General features: G+C 34.7%; 1 protein-coding gene across 2 annotated transcripts in view; it reads left to right on the plus strand.

Annotated features, from left to right (window-relative positions):
• The window catches only part of vari (MAGUK p55 subfamily member vari), a 238,726-nt gene that overhangs the window by 25,829 nt on the left and 193,830 nt on the right, over nt 1-19,067 (plus strand). Inside the window, exon 1 of one of the 2 annotated variants that reach the window (XM_081757764.1) lies at nt 6,786-6,943. The exons of the other annotated variant lie outside the window; for it this stretch is intronic. The gene's annotated coding sequence lies outside the window, so the exon portion shown is untranslated. Of the gene's footprint in view, nt 1-6,785; nt 6,944-19,067 lie in introns of those variants that run through there. 2 annotated transcript variants of the gene reach the window in all.

The following is a 19,067-nucleotide window of genomic DNA, read 5'->3' on the forward strand; positions in this document are numbered from 1 at the left end:
CTTCAGAGGTTTCCAGATATCGACATGTTATTATAATAATTACAATCCCCACCCTCTTTCCTTTCCATCTCTTTTCTTTTCCTTTTTACTAAAACGTCAAAAAAACACTGAAACACATGTCAAATTATTTTCAATGAGAAATACAAATACCAAATTTCAAGTCTCTAACATCAAAGGATTGAACATATTAATACAATAATTGTAATCCCCACTTAATTTTCTTCTCTCCCTTTTTCTTCCCTTCTGGGCCACATATAAAAAAAGACAAAAAAAAAAGTTGAAATACGTATCTAATTATTTTAAGTGAGAAGTCCAAATACCAAATTCCATGTTTCTAACCCTTTAAGTTTCCGAGAAATAGGCATATTATTATACTAATTGCAATAATTGCAATTACCACCCCTTCTTTTACTTTCTACATCTTCCCTGCCCCTTCAAATTTAAATATCAAAAAACACTTTAAAAAGTATCAAATTATTTTCAATGAGAAACCCAAATACCAAATCTGAAGTATCTAACGTCAAGAATCATCAATATTTTCCACCCCATTTTCTCCCTTCCTCGTCGAATTTCCCAAAGTCCTTCCTTAGTGGTATCCTACGTCACAAAGCCTATAAACTGACCAAATTTCAAGTTTGTAGCTTAAGCGATTTGGCCTGTACGGTAATCTGTCACTCAATCACTCAGGACTTTGCCCTTTTTATATAGAGATATTTAAGATTTTATGGGAAAGCCATGGATTTTGTCCTAAGGCCGCCAGTGTCTTAGAAATGTAATAGCTTTGCTATAAACTTTAAGCAATCAACTGACTGATCTGCGTCTATATGTATTATGTAAAATACCGCTTATGATATTTATTTTGCTCGTAATAAACAAAAAAAAAAAAAAAAAATGATGACGAAAATTCAAAAACATCCATGATTTTAGCGTAATTCTGCAGGAGTTCAGATCATTGGATTAATCACAAAAGCTGACTGTATAAGATAGACTACATTAATTTCTAATGTGGCACAAAGAAAATATGCAGCATTACTATGCAGTTTTTCAACGTTTTAAGTCATTCTGAAAATATTATCATAGGTCTCACAAACAATCGAATTTTAATCCTAACTTGATTAATATATAACAAAAGGCAGATCTATACAACTACTGACTTGAGATGAAAGTGGCATACTTGTAGTGCATTTAAAGATATACTAAAGACTAAATGATGGGGTGTGCGCAACAGTGGTCTAACACCGAAAAATGTGAAAATGAGATTTTGATGTAATCTTTTGTCATTTAAATTGAATTGTCTTCCCACTGAGTTAGGTAAAATTCACCTAGTAAATTTTATACATATGGATATTTTAGTTCTGGGTCTCAATCTAAGGCCTAAAATATTCAAAACAGGAGTCCGAATCTGAAGTTCGAAATTTCGGGTGTGGATCCAGGAACCGGATATCCGGATCCAATATCCGAAACTTCGGATCCGGATCCAAGATCCGAAATTCCGGAACCGGATCCAAGATCCGAAATTCCGGATCCGGATCCAAGATCCGAAACTTCGGATCCGGATCCAAAATCCGAAATTTCGGATCCGGATCTTATAGGATCCGGATATCCGAGATCCGGATCCGTTTGGCCATCCCTAGTGTCAACCAAGACATTCCGCCTTAAGGTTCCTCCTGCCAATTTGGCGTAATCCAATCACGACAGAGTCATGAAGACAGAAATATCGAGGACAGTTAAAAACACCCTTGTTCTTGAGAGGGATTCTAACCCCTAATGGATTGCCGCCTCATGATCCGAAGCCTAACGCCCAAGACCACTACCATTGAGCCACAGCCATTCAGTTAGTAACAGTTAGATTTAGTAGATTCTTATACAAATGTAAATTGATCACTAGAGACCGGATGTTATGCAAAATGCCTATTCTTAGGTTGACTGCCAAGGTGATTTGAGGGTACTGGTCCCAGGAGGCCATAAATTTCATCTTACCTTTGGCTCGATTATGGATAGTTATATCACATTTTTGTCGCGATATTTTGTTTCTCCCGAAAATGTACCAATGGGAGCCGAGCACCTTATGTGATTCTCATTGTCTCACAGTAATTTGTGACAATGAGCATCATATATGATGCTCAAGAACCCGGATAAGTTAGTAATTTGTGATATCAAGGATGACCATCATATATAGTGCTCATGGCCCCAGAGAAAAATAAGGTGAGCACCACATATGATGCTCATGACAGTCAACCTGTTTATATTAAAGATATGATCAAAACTAAAGTTTTAAATTTTATATGGGGGTTATAGTTTCAATTGAAGCCAATTTTATTTTGCCTATTTCGGCACTTACTGCCTAAATAATCGATTTAGTGCCTAATGTTGCCTGTTCTATGCATTTCTTTGGAAATAAGACTTCATTGGGAAAAATATACAATTTCCTATTTCAAGTACACAGGTGAATAGGTACCGAGTGGACCAACATAGCGCAAAAAATACGTAGACGGTTATTATTCTGGTGTGATTGAATTAATTAGGAAAGAAGTGAAGGGTGGGGAAAAAATGGGTTTCGATTGATAAAACGACCGATGCCACGGAAAGGTTCCTTGCTAACAGGGGCGGATCCACGACCGACTTCTGGGGGGACTGCTACTTTTAAGGGCTCCAAACTATGGGATGGGTTTTATTTATATATATAAAATTAGAAAATTTCTTCCCCCCCTAGATCCACCCCTGCTTGCTAACGTTGTAATTGGTACAATGGAACATGATCAACAGCCCAAAATATTTCTTCTGGTATGTAAGGAACTACCAAAAACAAATAGTACAGCAATTACTCAGTTGTTCACTTCCTCACTGAATTTACTTTGGCCGGATTGTGTTAAACATCAAAATATTTTTTTGTTTATCGAGGACGCAGCACCATATATGAAAAAAAAAAAAAAAACTGCAACGGCATTTAAAAGTTCTTTCCCCAGCTATGCTTCAGATAACGTGTCTCGCACATGCTCTGCGTCGAATTTCTGAGGAAATCCGTAGTTTATTCCCCAAATTAGATGCTTTAATCTCCAATACAAAAAAAAAAAAAAAAAAAAAAAAAAAAGGCTCCATCCCGGATCCAGCTATTTAAAGAAACGGCTCCTGAACTTGTTTTACCTCCAAACCCAGTAATAAAAAGGTTAGAGACTTGGATTTCTGCAGTTCTATGTTACGCAACCAACTTTCAGACCGTAGAGAAAGTAGTAGATTCTCTGTCTGAAGAGGATGCCTTATCAATTCGCATAATACTGTACAACAATTGTTGAACAATGATGTGCAAAACGATTTAGCTTTTATTGGTACCCACTGTTCCATTTTCCCAGGCGCGATAACGTTTCTGGAAGAGGGAAATAAACTCTTGAGCAACTCCCTGGAACATTTTCACCCTGTAGTGGACAAAATTTGCTCTGTGCCAGGTACCAAGGGCCGAATGGTTCGTGAGAAATGTGAGAGAGTTATTGCAACCAATAAGGACTTGAACAAGCTAAAAATAATCGGACAAGTGTTGAAAGGCGAAAATGTGACACATATTCTTGCATGCTTTGAATATGCCCCGGTTACATCATGAAAGTAGAGCGATCGTTCTCAATTTTGAAACATGTGTTATCAGTTCGAAAACATATTTTATCAGTTGAAAACTTCCAAAAAAATATCTTGTAATCATGTGCATTTAGGAAGAATAATTCCTCTTGTCGACAGATCATCGGTATGTATTGAATTGAAATACACGGAACAATTTACCTTTTTGTTTGAAATGTGCCAATATTTCATCTTCTGACTCTTGCGTGTGTGATATGAACTCCTGTGTGTACAAATCCTCCTGTGTAAATTTTGTAAATTACGAACTACTGTATTGTTTGTAGTGATAAAAAGCCATAAAACGATTGGACTGCTAGCTATGTGTACGATCAAATGTATAAAATTTGGACTCACGTGTAGTGATAAAGTGGTGTATAGAATGTATTTACCAAATATAAATAGAATGCATATGAAGCTTCGTTTTTATATATACAGTAAAAGAAGATATTAACAAATAGATGTGTTTTTATATTCCATGAACATTATCTATGACTTGAATTTTTTAATTGTATTGAGTATTTATCTTCATTATTTCGAGTTAAATGTTAGTGCCTATTTTACTGCTTATTTTTTTAAAATTTAAATGCCTATTTTCCAGGTTTTTTAATGCCTAAACATGCGGTCTCTGTTGATCACTAAATTAATGCTTTAGTTAACAAATTCTGCGAGAAAATACAAACGCAAAGCATAGTCGGATACTGAAACAAAAAGTTAATCCTCAACCAGTACAAATGTATTATGAAAAGTAGTGGTCGAGCACTAGTAAATGTTTTTGTACATCATTATAACTTCTGAATTGGTAACTAGGAACTCATTTCATGCAAATGAATCGAAAGTTAGTCGTTATTGACATTTATACAATTTTTCAGTGCTCGACCACCCTGTCGTATAATTTTATAGATTTATTCTTCAAATCTTACAGTTATTACTAAAATGTGCTCTACAGTACCATGAAACTGAATAGTATTTGCATTTCTTACCGGGTGCGATAAAACTACGAAAAAGCACGGAAAACAGAGCGCTGTCGTTCCCATTTGCAACAGATTAAAGATGTCGAAAACTCAGTGCGTCTTCCACAAGTTTATATTTGATTGGTTACTACCGAGTTCTCGTGCAATATATTTTGACTATCTTTGGGACTGGTTCAGAATAAGCTGCAGTTCTATTATAATGGAAAAATCTTTTTTTTTTTTTATCGGAAAGTAAGCCTAATACACGGTTTTAAAGTTTAAAGTGGTGTATAGGGTGTGGTCGAGGACTGGCACAACTACCCTATGCATTTCAAAGAAATTTATTAGCTTTATTTTCGTTATTAAATAAGTTTTTTGATTGCGCCCTAAAGGGAGGGCGGACTTGGGCATTTGGGCTCCACGTCTGGATTCGGGGTATCAAGAGATTTAATCTCAGATCATATTCTTTTTTTGTAATTCAAAACGGTAAACTCTGTTTAATCCATAACTGCCCGAATTAATTTTTTCCTGATTTTATAATATTTTCAGTTACGTTTGTTCCATATGATCGTAGTAAATGTGAAAATAACGAATCTTTTCTGGTTATTGTTGTAATGTGTTCACTGTGAGCCGTGTCACAAAATTCCACACACAAAATCTCCCAGGCATAAAAAGTTATCCCTATTTGCGTGTCCATGGGTTAATATGGATCCAGCTTCGAAGAACAAGTTTCGTTTCTGACGTTATCCCTCTAATGCAGCCGGAAGTTACAGACTACTTCCGGTTTCGGTGTTGAATGTTCATTGTTTGGAAGTCTACCATGGTTTCACGATATATAAACGTAACTCACTTGCTTTTAAAGAAATTGGATTTTGAGAGATGAAGAAGGGTGTGGGGAAATTAGTGCAAAGTGAAAGAGAGAGAAAAGATAGCGCTTATGTGGAGAATATTAAGGACAGTTCTAACGTCAGCGTGACGGGTTGTAGTGCATCGATGTATGGAGTCTGTAACTACTAGTAATATAATAGAGAAAAAAGAAATGCAATCTTTCAGTTTTACGTCCGATGGTTATGCCGGCGAGGCTAAAGGAGACGGTGATGATGAGAAATGAATGTAGTGGTGGAATGAATAAAGTGAGAGGAAACGGGAGAACCTGAGAAAACCCACGAACACAATATTTGTCCACAACAAAGCCCACTTGGCGCGAGCTGTATAACTGAGAAGTGATGGTAATCATAAGGAAGACTGGGCCCAGAACTTTTCAACTATATTTCCAACGTAAAAGCATATTACTGCAGAATAGTGACTTTTCTTCATTATGTTAAAGAAGAGAGGGCTACGTTGATGTGGAAATTGATGCGAAAATCCACGCGCCAGATACGTGGAAATAGCGACAAATTGAAGAAATTGATCCAGGAGCGGTCATAGATTCGTAGTATCAACAGGTGCGTAATTTCTATCATTCTTGAAAGTCGCTCTCCAAACCTACACACAGACATTCAAGCAACCTCTCAGAGAGTTAATGTGTAAAAGAAAGAAAAAAAAGAAAAAAAGAAAAGAAATAGGCTACCCAAAAGTGTTAAAATTATGCAGGAGCATAGTCTGACAGAGCTGGAACCTTCTTAGTAATTTTGTCGTAGCATTATACACAAGTAGCTAGTATTTTTTTTTTTTTTTCTACAAGGAGCGCGGGTTTTAAAGAGGCTGAAAGTAAGAGTGCTTGAGTGTAACATGATGATCCTATTGATGAAATTAATCTTAAGATCTTTCTCCTCATCTTTTGCATGAACAAGATCTAAAAAAATAAATAGAACGAACTATAAAATGCAGAATACGTACTCATATTCTGTATTTTCCTACAGAAGCCGTTGGAAAATGCAGAAGAATACGGAAATAATATCCTATCTGTTGTTTTCTTGCATTCTTTATTTGCGGACGGAGCCGTAAACAAGGCAAGGTAGTTAGTGCTGATACCACTTTTTTATTATTCATTCCTTGGATTAAAAAAAGAAAAAAAATGCATTCCAGTGCCCAATATTCAACTGTTATTTTCGCCCTTGCTGGAATGATGGAGGTCGTGTAAGCCCGCGGGTAGGTTTTTCTTTTATTTTTATTTTTGTTGAAGACGGGCGGGAGGATGACCAGCCTGGTTCTACCACAACCCCGTCCCCCCAAGTGATCCTCGTTCCAGCCAGTTCCACTTGTCTGTTTGGTTCATAGTGCTGTTCACCTGACGGTGTATATACAATTCCTCGGTCGTTTTAACTTCCCGTGACTTGATATTGATTTGCACGGCATCGTCCACCTCCGTGGACTTGTTTTCATGCGCGAGATCGTCATTCTCTGTGCTGCTTACGTGGTGTACATCTCTCAATGAAACCGTTTTGGTAAGTGATAGCTCTTCTTTATGTGTGTAGTTTTATTTTCACCCCCGTTGCTCTCAGAAAACATGTTGACCTTAACGGTGGTTTAGACAGACTATGTATTAATAATGTATTATTTCTACGTAGCTTTGTAGTCAAATTACTCAATTAAAAATTAATATTTCGCTCATATTTTAATTATTTATTTTCATTTCGATATGAATTTTCTTTCTTTGTACTTGTTTAATAAAATTGTTCTTAACGGGTTCCTCAAAAAGGTGCGCAGACGCTATTTTTCTTTTCGTTCCTTGGAACTTCTGGGTGAAATTTCATACCTTGTGAGTTCAGTTTTCAATTCGCTTTGTCGTCGAGGAATAGTTGATGTTGTCTGTTTGTATGTTAGGTAATAAATGATATCGTATATCACACAAAGTGTACCACGCTTGAAAGAGAATTGTTTCATATAACCTCCTATTTCAAACGCTTCCGGTCAGTTAGAAGAAAGAAAAAAAATAGCGACTACAAATATTTATAAAAGAACGTTAAAGGCTAGGGAATTACCAGACTTTTACCACTTCTAAAGCTTTTATACAGTTCTGGAAAGACAATGCATTTTTAAAAAGAAAAATATGTTGGAATGTTTCAGGACCATTAATATGTTGTTATTAATTTCCGAAGAATTCTTCCTAGCTTGTTAGCGGAAATATAGTAAATAGCTTTGGCCTCTGTCTTTCAATGAAAGTTTTAATGGTATCTTTCAGTATCTTGAAATGAAAAGTAAGTTCCTAACAGTAGAAAATATGACCACCAACCTCGGAAGATTTACCGAAGTTTTATAGTTCATGGTATATTCATGTAAAGCATCACGTGAATTTTAAAAATTGATGGATTGTATTTGAAGAGATTGAGAGGAAGATATTCCAAGAAGTTAGAGAAAACTTAGTTAATATGTATTTTTGTCTTATTCTTTTTTGATCACTTCTTTAAAATATATAAATTTGTTCCTTGATGATTGACATTTTCGGGGTGGGAAGTTGGGAAAGGAAACCGCAAAGCTTGCGTCTGTAAGCTATTATCGTAGCATATTTGGGTGGTGTAGATACGAGAAACTTCGGAGTCTAGAAGGGCGCGGTGGTATTGGTAAGGCCTGGTAGGCGAGCATACTCCTGAAATACAGAGCTTCATGAGTTCGATTGCAAACCTTGTATGTAGGCGTAATGCTGGAGCAACATCATGCACATTTCTTTTGGGGTCGTATATTTGTTTCATATCACTTTACCGTATTAGTTTGTTATTAATTTAAAGTTCCTTTTATTTTTGAGGAATAGAAAAAAAGTTAAATTAAATCTTTCTGGTTAACGTCCCACGTTTATGCCTTTTAAGCTAATGGAGGCAATGATTAGGGCAAGTGAACTATGATGGAAAAAATAGTGAAATGAGAAAGCGGGAGTACTCGAGAAAACCCACGGACACGATGTTGTCCACCATAAATTTACGTGATCGGGGATCGAACCAGGAACCCTACGCACTAAAGGTAAACGCCCTACAATTAAGCTACCGTGCCCCCCTTGTAAGGAATAGAATATGGACTGAACTAATTAAATAACTACTGAAAATTTTCAGTCAGAATGACTTGTTCGAACATAACTGAAAGCATGTCAACCTAACCACTATACCGCGAAGGCTGGATGGTTAGTGGAGTATTTAATACATAACAGAAATTATTTAATGACTAGAATAATAAAATTCTCTGTTCTTAATGGATATTTTAAATAGCTACTATATTTTAGTTTTTTTTTTCATTTTTTTCCAAAGAACTTATGTTCAATATTAATAAAATGTAAAATTAAAGCTTATGCCCTTTGTGGTGGACAAACACCGTGTGCGTGGGTTTCCTCGGGGTTCTCCCGTTTCCTCCCACTATCTTCATTACACCATTGCGTTCATTTCTCATCATCACCGTCTCCTTTAGCCTAGCCGGCATAACCGCGGGACGTAAAACTCAAATGTTTCATTTTTAAAGCTTATGCCTATATGTCAGCGATTTGTTAGTATTAGTTCTATTTAGAGGGTCATTAATTATTAGGATTAGTGGAATACATATTTTGTATGTGAGGGGTTAAGTGAGAGAACAACATAAAGCTGAATTTCGCCTGTTGATTAAAATTAAACAAATAAACCATACGAATATGTTTTGAAGAGTCAAAGAGAATAGACCCAAAGAATTATAAGTCGGTAATGAGATCTTACAATTAGGAATCCGAGTGTAGTGTAGCAGGAAGGAAAAATGCACAGTATTCCGTCGAAAAGAAGCAGGTTAAGTATTGGAACATATGGAATTAGATTGGTAATTTGGTTTTCATTTGGCATATTATTATTATTATTATTATTATTATTATTATTATTATTATTATTATTATTATTATTATTATTATTATTATTATTATTATTATTATTATTATTATTATTATTATTTCTGTGAACTGTTTCTGATTTTCCTCACTAACTGTAATAATTCGTACCATAACATCAACGTTGTCATTGATGCTATTGTATTAAAGGTAAGGTAGCAATTTTATCTCATTAAATTTGTTAATAGAAGAATTACATTTTCGACTTAATTTGCAGACTCATTTCGTGATTAAGTGATCGATCAGCTTTCTCTTTTTTTGTGTGTTTTGATTCGCGGTGAGATTCATGTAGTTAATCCATGGATGTACGCTAATTTAGTCCCCGGACCGGAAGAAAAAAAAATGGAAATAGACCAACTACTTGTTATAATATATCTTCGGTTAGCATACAGTTGTTGTTCTATACACGTAGGTTTAAGTATAAACTTTATTAATTGTGTACATTTTTTTTTTCGACTATAAGTTCATTGTTTGCTAAATCCAAGAAAATATATAAATATTCAAAACTCATAAATGTAATCTGAGATTTATTGAGTTTTGAATTTTTGTGGTTTTCACCTTACAACACCAAGATCATGAATTATTGACCTACTATAACTTATGCTCCAGATCATAACCGGGCTTGAGTCAGTGATGCCTACCTTATAAAATCCCATCTTGAAAGACAGAAATTCCCACGAGCTATACTAATTACAAAATTTTCAAAAATTTATAAAATATGAAAACTGAAACTACTGCATTTCGCTTACTTTTTTTTTTTTTCTTCAATATTTGGATGAATTATTCGTGAATTTCGATATTTTAAATTCCTAATAAGTCTTCCTTAATTAAAGGAGACTGTTGAAATCGTTGATGAAAACAAGCACATTTTGATGTTAGAATTTTGTATTTCCATCACGCTTGTGTGCTGTAATGTCGTACTGAACTAATTAAACTAGACAAATTTAATGATCCAATTATTGCGTATGGGACGTTTTAGAAATTATATTATCTTGTATTTTAATTTACTTTTTTTCGTTCATGATTAAAAAAAAAACTCCAAAGTACAATTTACGTTCTTTCTGGCTTTTTTTTTTTTATATATATATATATTCATAAGTTCCTACATAAGTCACTTGCACACTAACATGCACTTTCCAATGACAAAATTTGACTTTCATCACTTATTTCACGTTTATTGAAGCATCATTAACCTACTTCCCGCTCATAGAGAGTTTTGACAGCATTGATGAGATAAATAAATATACGAAAAATCCTATAAGTGTTGCCAAGTCTGACAAAAATTCCCTTTATTTCTCTCCGAAAAAAGTCATAAAATTCCACAGAATGGGATTTTCCCCACAAGTTGACACCACTGGCTTGAATGCGATGCAGTTGGTGGGTGTCAAGACTATAATCCAAGATATTCCCCAACGTATAAATCATTCCCCTCCTCACTATCTCACCTCCAAGAATATGAGATTTGTTGGTTGGGTTGATTGGAGTTTAGCATTCCTTTGAGCACCGAGGCTTTATGAGACGTGGACCTACAGCCTAGGGTAGAATACGAACCGCTGTTCAAATTTTAGGGCTCTCCCACTGGGAGTCGAATTCTGTGCACCAAAGCGTGGGCACTAGCCCTAGATCAGCTGAGAAAAATGAGATTTGTATTGGTTGATAGGAGGCAACCTACCTGTACATCTTCCCATCTTGTGTTTGTAGTGAGTCGAATGAAGAGGGACATATAGGATACTCGATATAACATACATTCCTCATATTAATTCTTCTTCTGTTCACATTTTTCCACTTTTATTTAAATCAGTGATGCCAACCTGAGGGAAAGTCCCATTTTTGGGGATTTTTTAACATTAATTTCTCGGAAAGGAATAAAAACGAATTTTCTTCGCGGTAGGCAACATACTGTATGTGGGATTTCTTATACTTCATCTTTATTAACAAAATTTGCTATTATCAGGAAGTAGACGAGATGCACTCTAGTGCAGAAGTAAGTTGTAATTCTTTAAAAAAATAAGCTCCAAGAAACGTACATTAACAACTAAAATTAAAAACAAAAAAAGTAAAATACGAAATGAGAAACAACCAATTTAGAAAACGTTCCACACAAAGTGACTGGAGAATAAAATTCTTCCAGCATCTTTTACGTTCAGTAAAAGGTGATTTCACAGAAGTATGCAGAAAATACTAAATGCTGGCAAAAATATAAATCTGATGTAATTGCTTTCATCTATACGTATTTTCAAGTAAGGAAAATACTGATTAATAAACTATTAGTGATAAAAACAGGGATCGAGATTTACGAATAGGCTAGTTGACTCATATATTGAAGAAAGTGAGTGATATATATATATATATATATATATATATATATATATATATATATATATATATATATATATATATATATATATATATATATATATTAAATTGTGTAATTAGTTTAACGTGGGAAATTCAAGAGCAAAGTGGGAATTTGTGCCTCTTGAGATGGGATTTTGTAATGTTTCAGGTTGGCATCACTGATTTAAATTCACGTCAACTAGGTGCTTGTCTCGTTTAATTTGAAGAACTCTTTTTCCAACTTTGACCTTTTATCGTTTTTGAGAATTCCTCAATTCCTCGTTTGTAACCACATTATTTTATACATTCCTTTACAAGCACTTACACTGTTTACATTTATTGCCATTATCAGTTGTTTTTATTTATTTATTTATTTATTTTTAAAGAACTCAGCAAATATTTTGAGCCACATATACTTTGCTCGTAAAGAAATAAACTCTAGAATTAAGAGAGATGTGTAAATGGAAAATTGTATGACTTTATTACTGTCGGATGTAACAGAAGCTGTACATATCTAATGGTTCCATAAGTTTTTGTTGAGAAAAATGGATTGATAACATCCAGGATATTCTTCATAAGGACGTTGCTTTGAAAAATTGTTTATTTTTAAAAATACATATAAATACTTATAAAAGCAGTGATAGCATTAACATCAATAAGCCTATTTTTTTTCTTTCGTTCTTGTTACCTGAAACTTAATTTCTTTACTTAGTTAAGCATAGATGACTCCTTCGTGGCTTATGGTGTGGGGAACTTGTATTCGATTCCCATGGGAGCTCATGTAGTTTGGAGAAACATTAGATTGTACGTACTGGGTTTACATCACAGCAGCCTTGGTGCTTAAAGGGGTGGTAAACAAAACAGAGAGTCAGTTAAGCATAATTAATATGAAATAGGAAGGTGCAGATTTGTACTTTATTAAAAAAAAAAAAAAAAAAAAAACCGTGGTCTGTTAATAGTAAAAACATTTTTCTTTCATTTGACGTTTACATTAGATTTCAAGGTATATAATTGCTTCAGATAGGTAAATATATCGAACTCAACTCCCTTGTTGTTATTAACATGATTAGTGTGAAAGAGAGTGAAAAATACTTTGATTGCTTTCCACCAATTTTGATTTTTCTGCTAGGAAGAAGTACTGTGTTACCCAGAAATGCACTTTAACTACCTTATCAAGAATGCGCGACAATAAAATGTAAGTTATTTGACATTGAGAGAGCGGATGTTTTATTCACACAGGAGTTATTGTGTTAACGTCGATACGCGGGACCAGTTTAATTGAATAACAACCTCATTGTTGATAGAGTTAAAACGCCAAGTCCTTAAGTGTGCGAGAATCGTATCCTGCAATATGACGCATAGATTTCACAGTTTTCTTTTTTTTAATGCTATTGTTTTCTTGGGTGTCATAGTAACCAACATCGATCGGTTGTTACGCTCTCAGATTGACGTAGGACGTGCTTACGCAAAACGAATGTTAGCAACAGAGCGATCGTAAAATTTCACATATTCATGAACTTCAATCACTGACAGTAATCTGAACTCAACTCCATTTGCAGCTCCTTCCAATATTTTTAGTAACTTTCTAATCTCTGCTTAAGAGTCGTGCTTCTTGATTCCTAAGATGTCAAATAGCGATCTATCGAAGGAACATTAATTGAGTTTGCAACTTGGGTAATGGAGCTGTTATCCATTAGTTTTAGTTTGCGTGTTCGTGGTATTTCTGGTTCTCAATACATCCCCTCATTCCAGGTCCAATTTTCCATGTATGCATAAACTACAGGTGAAAGAAACTGGCTATTTCATCACTTCTCTAGTAACCTAGTGTCCATTTAGACAAGTAGACTAGCATTTCTACACATGCATACGTGCGTACATACAATATTTAGTAAATATGTATTATCCGATTCATATTATTATTATTATTATTATTATTATTAGGTATTCTGCCTTTCGGCAAGCCCTGGGACTAATTTATTTTTTATTTTTTTTTAAATTTTAGATTTGGGCCTGGAAATGTTTCTTACATTTTTGTCAATCTTCAGCTTCCTCTTTTAACTCCCAATATTTTCTCCTATCTTTCAAATTATCGATTAGCTGTGTTCTTCTTCCTGTTCCTCGCTTCCCCTCCGTCTTTCCTTCTATGGCGGTGTGAAGAAGACAATTTCTTCTCAAGATGTGTCCAGTCCAATTGGTCTTTCTACGAAGAATGGTTCCTAGAGGTGTCCTCTTCTCTCCGATCCGTTTTAAAACATCTTCGTTTGTTGCTCTCTCTGTCCATTTTATCTTCTCCATCTTCCTCCAACACCACATTTCGAAGCTCTCCAAATATTTCTTCTCTTAACTTCCGTAATGTCCAAGTCTCTGAACCATACAGTCCAATGCTCCATATATATAGCACTTGACCAACTTCTTAAGTTCAATATTGAGCCTGCTAGTTAAAGTGATCTTTTCTTGTTGAATGCTTCTTTAGCTATGGCAATTCTTGACCTGATCTCTTTGGTGCAGTAAGCGTCTCTCGTCAAAATACTTCCCAGATACTTGAAATTATCGACCTCTTTAAGTTCTCATGGGGGCGCGGTGGCTCAGTGGTAAAGCGTTCACCTCCTGTGCTTGGGGTCCCTGGTTCGATCCCCGCTCGCGCCGTGTGGACTTCGTGGTGGACAAACACCGTGCTCGTGGGTTTTCTCGAGGTTCTCCCGTTTCCTCCCACTTTTTTCATTCCACCATTTCACTCATCTCTCATAATTACCGTCTCTTTAGCTTAACCGGCATAACCGTGAGACGTAAAACTCAGATTTCATTTAATTTTCTTCAAGTTCTCTTTGTTCTACTCTGAACCGTAAGGGCGTGTTTCCACAGGATATTCTCATGACTTTCGACTTTTCGATGTTAATTTCCATTCCATACAGTTTTGCAGTGTCAATTATTTTGTCAATCATCTCCTGTAGTCCTCCTTCGGTTTTAGCTATTATAACCGTATCATCTGCATACCTGATCTTGTTAATGATCTGTCCTCCAATCTTGAAGTATCCAGTTTCCATTAATGCTTCCTTCATTAAACATTCACTGTAAATGTTAAATAATTGGGGCGACAAACTACATCCTTGTCTGACTCCTCGTCCAATCTCCACACTATTGGTTTCTCCTTCATTCAAGCACATCTTCACTCGTTGTCCTATGTACAGGCCGATTCATATATCACCTATAAATAAACGGAAGCTAAAAAATTCTTAGTTTCTTTTTTCTTTTTTAATCGAAAGTTTTCTTCGTTTTTAAATTTTAACATTTGCAAATTGTCTCTAGGAACATTAATGTATTGTTTATTATAACCAATAAACGGGAAATTCTACTTTTAGTGAAAATAATTTTCTGATTTTACTGCTATACTGGCTGAACCTGTGCTCTCTACACAGCACATAATTCACATACGAGCATGAATCTCCTTGTCACTCCTCACAACATCTGTACATGTCCCTTTACAGACACAAATGAAAGACGTCTTAATAAAAATCAACAAGGGGTACCATAAAGGAAAGATTTTTCGATTTTTTTTTCAATATCTCCCACCGTTTGCAAGATTTGAACCTACTTCCGGTTGGAGTTTCTAATTCATGTATGTTCAGTGCTTTCTTTCTTCTTGCATGTAGTATGTAATAAACAAATACATTACACAGTTAATTATAATACCAGTGATATATGATGTTCATTGGGCAAAACACTGCAAACAATAAAGATTCATCTTAGACTGGAGAAATGGGTATCCTTCGTTTTTCATCATTTGCCCGTGAGATAAACGACGGAGAGATATACAACCCCTGTATACAAATTTGTGGTGTTGGAATGTATAACTCATAGGATATGATGCTTTCCTTTTAAAATTTCAACAGGTCCAGTGTACTACTAAAAAAATGTAATAAAGAAATAACGGCCATTTTTTAAAGAAAAAATATTCAATTAGAACTGAATAATCTACACAAAATTTGGAATCGACCAGCGAAAACGGCACGTTTCTAGCACTTGTGGTTTTCGAGATCTCATTGTCGAAAGGATTGGGGACAAACATATAAACTTTTGTGACCATAAATATATAAATCTAGATATATATATAGATTTTTTTCATTCCACCAATTCTTTCATCATCATTCACTTGCCTTAATCATCAATCTCCTTTAGTCTAACAGGCATAAACGTGGGACGTTAAACTGAAAGATTTTATTTCATTTTTCTTTAACTTCAAATGGTTGAACAGTGTCCTCAAATCTTCCATCCCTATTTTAACTCATTTGCCGATGTCATACAATGATGAAATTTTGCAGTGATATAAGCTGGATGACAATACAGTATTCCATTATTTTATTTATATATTTGTGTAATGTTATAACTCAGATCTTTTCTTTGATTATAATTCTGGACTGCGCGGGATAAACAGTATGTCAAAAAACAGGTTTTCAGTAGGCGATTTTTTTTATTTTACCAAGCATAAGTATGAATTACATATATTAATAGTACCAAGACGCGATTATTCAACTCAGGTTTAGAATTAACTTATACCAAATTAGCCGGAGGTGAAGCATGACATAGAGATCTCCAATTTTTACTTATCTAATTTTGGCCAATTTCTGACAAACTGTTTCTCCTGTGCAGTCTAGAATTATTGATTTCAAACTTTTTGTATGCAACCAACTTACTTTTGAGCAAAGTGGGATTGCCTAATATAAAGGAGTTAACATTCACAAATTCGAATATTTGAGATTTTCATGATTCTTCATAATACATTTGAAAATGTTTCCTTTCAAAAATTAACAAAAAAAGTAAAACAAAGCTTATGATAAATCATTATTTAAAAAGTAAATCTACTAAATAATAATAATAAATGTTTTCTAAAAAATTATGTACGCATGACTAAAACGAAAAGCATGGGGAGCGCTCTCATACAATCGCGTGATTTATTTAAGAACTTAATTTATAAATTAATTCTATATAAAGGTGCTTCCCATTCTTCTCTTCGTAGTTGTGCATAAACAGCAAATCTTTTAAAGTAATACTTGAAAAGTTATTTTTGTACGATTCGTTTTTTGTTTGTAAATTTTTAAAGAACATGTTTTTATTTTTTAATTTTTTTCATCACCTTGCGTATAATATGGTAAACCAATAATAGGTAATCGTTGCTATTTATTTTTTATTTTTTTTTCACCTTGCGTATAACATGGTAAACCAATAATAGATAATCGTTGCTATTTATTTTTTTTTCACCTTGCGTATAACATGGTAAACCAATAATAGATAATCGTTGCTATCACCTGAACATCTCAATTTTCTGACTTCGTTAGTTATTTAACATTTTCAAAGAATTGTAAATTTATAGTTTTGGACGTGTATATTTTTCTGTGTAAAAGAACCTTTATATATAACATATATTTTGATAGTTCTATAGTTTATATCCGAGTAAATACTGCTGCATGATTTTCATTTATAAAATAATACTGTGCAAATAATATACGAATGCATGCATATAATAATAAATATTGTAGTTTCTTAAAAAGTTACTCTAAGCAAAGCAGTTTACTTATTTGTCGTATGTAAAATTCAAGTTACGTAAAGGTTTACGGAACGCATTATTACGTAACTCGGTGGAGTAGTGGAGTACAAGATGTAGTACGACGGGTATTTTACGTTACAGGGGGCGAGAGAATCCACTTTAATTAAAGAGCTTCGTAGACTAACTACTTAATCTATTTTGGGCAAATAACAGATGTCCTCATATACCTAGGTACTAATCGTCAGATAATTCTGGCATGCTCGCATGTCCGGGCGCACACATTTGTATTTAGTACGTAGCGCTACCCGCTACCGTCGGCACATTCTTGTGGAACATCCGGAATACTCATATTTCATAGAATGTCCATGAGTACCTAATAATCTTAGTCAGGTTGTGGGGGACAGTGTTTCCTGTGATCGTGTTCTCTCCTCTTCGTTAGATTGAAGTAGTTTACGCTCTCTGAGCCTTTTCATTTTAGATTTCGCGTGTTTCTTTTATTATCCTTTCTAGCTGAACCTACGCTCTCTATACAGCGCATCATTCACATATGAGCTTAAATCTCCTTGTCATTTACATTCTTGTCAACATCTGTACATGTCCCTTTACAGACACAAGTGAAGGATGATTTGATAAAAATCGGTCTGAGGTATCATAAAGGGGGAGATTTTTCAATAATGTTTTTCAATATTGCACCATTTGCAAGATTTGAGCCTACTTCCGGTTGGAGTTCCTAATTCATTTATGATCAGTGTGTGTAATAAGCAAATACATTACACAGACAATTAATTATAGTGTCAGTGATATATGGTGTTCATTATGCAAAACACTCCAAATAACAAAGATTCATCGTATACTGGAGAAATGGTTATCCTTCGTTTTTCATTATCATTTGGCCATGAAACAAACGCCGGAAAGATATAATAACCCCGTATATAAATGTGTGGTGTTGGAATATATAACTCGTAGAATATGATGCTTTATTGTTTAAAATTCCAATGCTTCTGCTGTACCCCTAAAAAATGTAATAAAGAAATTACAGCCATTTTTTAATATTCAATTAGAATCTGCACAAAATTTGCAATCGATCAGTGGAAACGGCATCTTTCTAGAGATTGTGGTTTCCGAGATATCATTGTCAAAACAATTGGTCGCAAACATATAAACTTTTCTTGACCACAAACATATAAACCTAGCATTTTAATACAGTGAAACCTCTACTAACGGACACCTCTATAAAGCGGACACCTCCCGTAACGGACATATTTTGTAATCCCCAAACACTGTAATAGGATAAAACATATTGGCAAACCTCTCTAAAACGGACACTCTCTAGTACGGACACGGACAGTCTTTTCTGTCCTTTATAGGTATTATTTACCTCCGTATGACGGACACTTTCTCTATAAATAAGTTGAAAAGTATTGTAAAAATATATTTTTAGTAATTCATACATGTGTCACCAAGAAAGCATTGTGACATTTTGTCTCCTCAACTGTCTACTCAGCAATCCAGACGAAAAGTCTCTGTTTAACAACACTCTCATGTCCTTTACTTGCATTCCACTCCCACCCAAGCTGTTTTAGACACAAAAGTGATTGACAGTTGCCCGCCATTTGGAATAACACGTTATTCTACTGTCCTGCTGGAATCTCTAACCAAGCAGAAGACAAGCTCGGTAGTTTTTGCCCGCGGGTACGCGTATTCTCACAAAAAAGACACTACTGGACTGCAATTAACCCACAAATTAAAGCGACATACTGAAAACGTAAGTGTAAAGTGGAGAGAACTATAACATCTTATTTCCATTTTCTGCCTCGAACATAGAGTATTGGACAGCAGAGGACAACACAGAAACAGT

The sequence above is a fragment of the Thermobia domestica genome, chromosome 1 (genome assembly GCF_964235325.1).
Source record: "Thermobia domestica chromosome 1, izTheDome1.hap1.1, whole genome shotgun sequence".
Lineage (NCBI taxonomy): Eukaryota > Metazoa > Arthropoda > Insecta > Zygentoma > Lepismatidae > Thermobia > Thermobia domestica.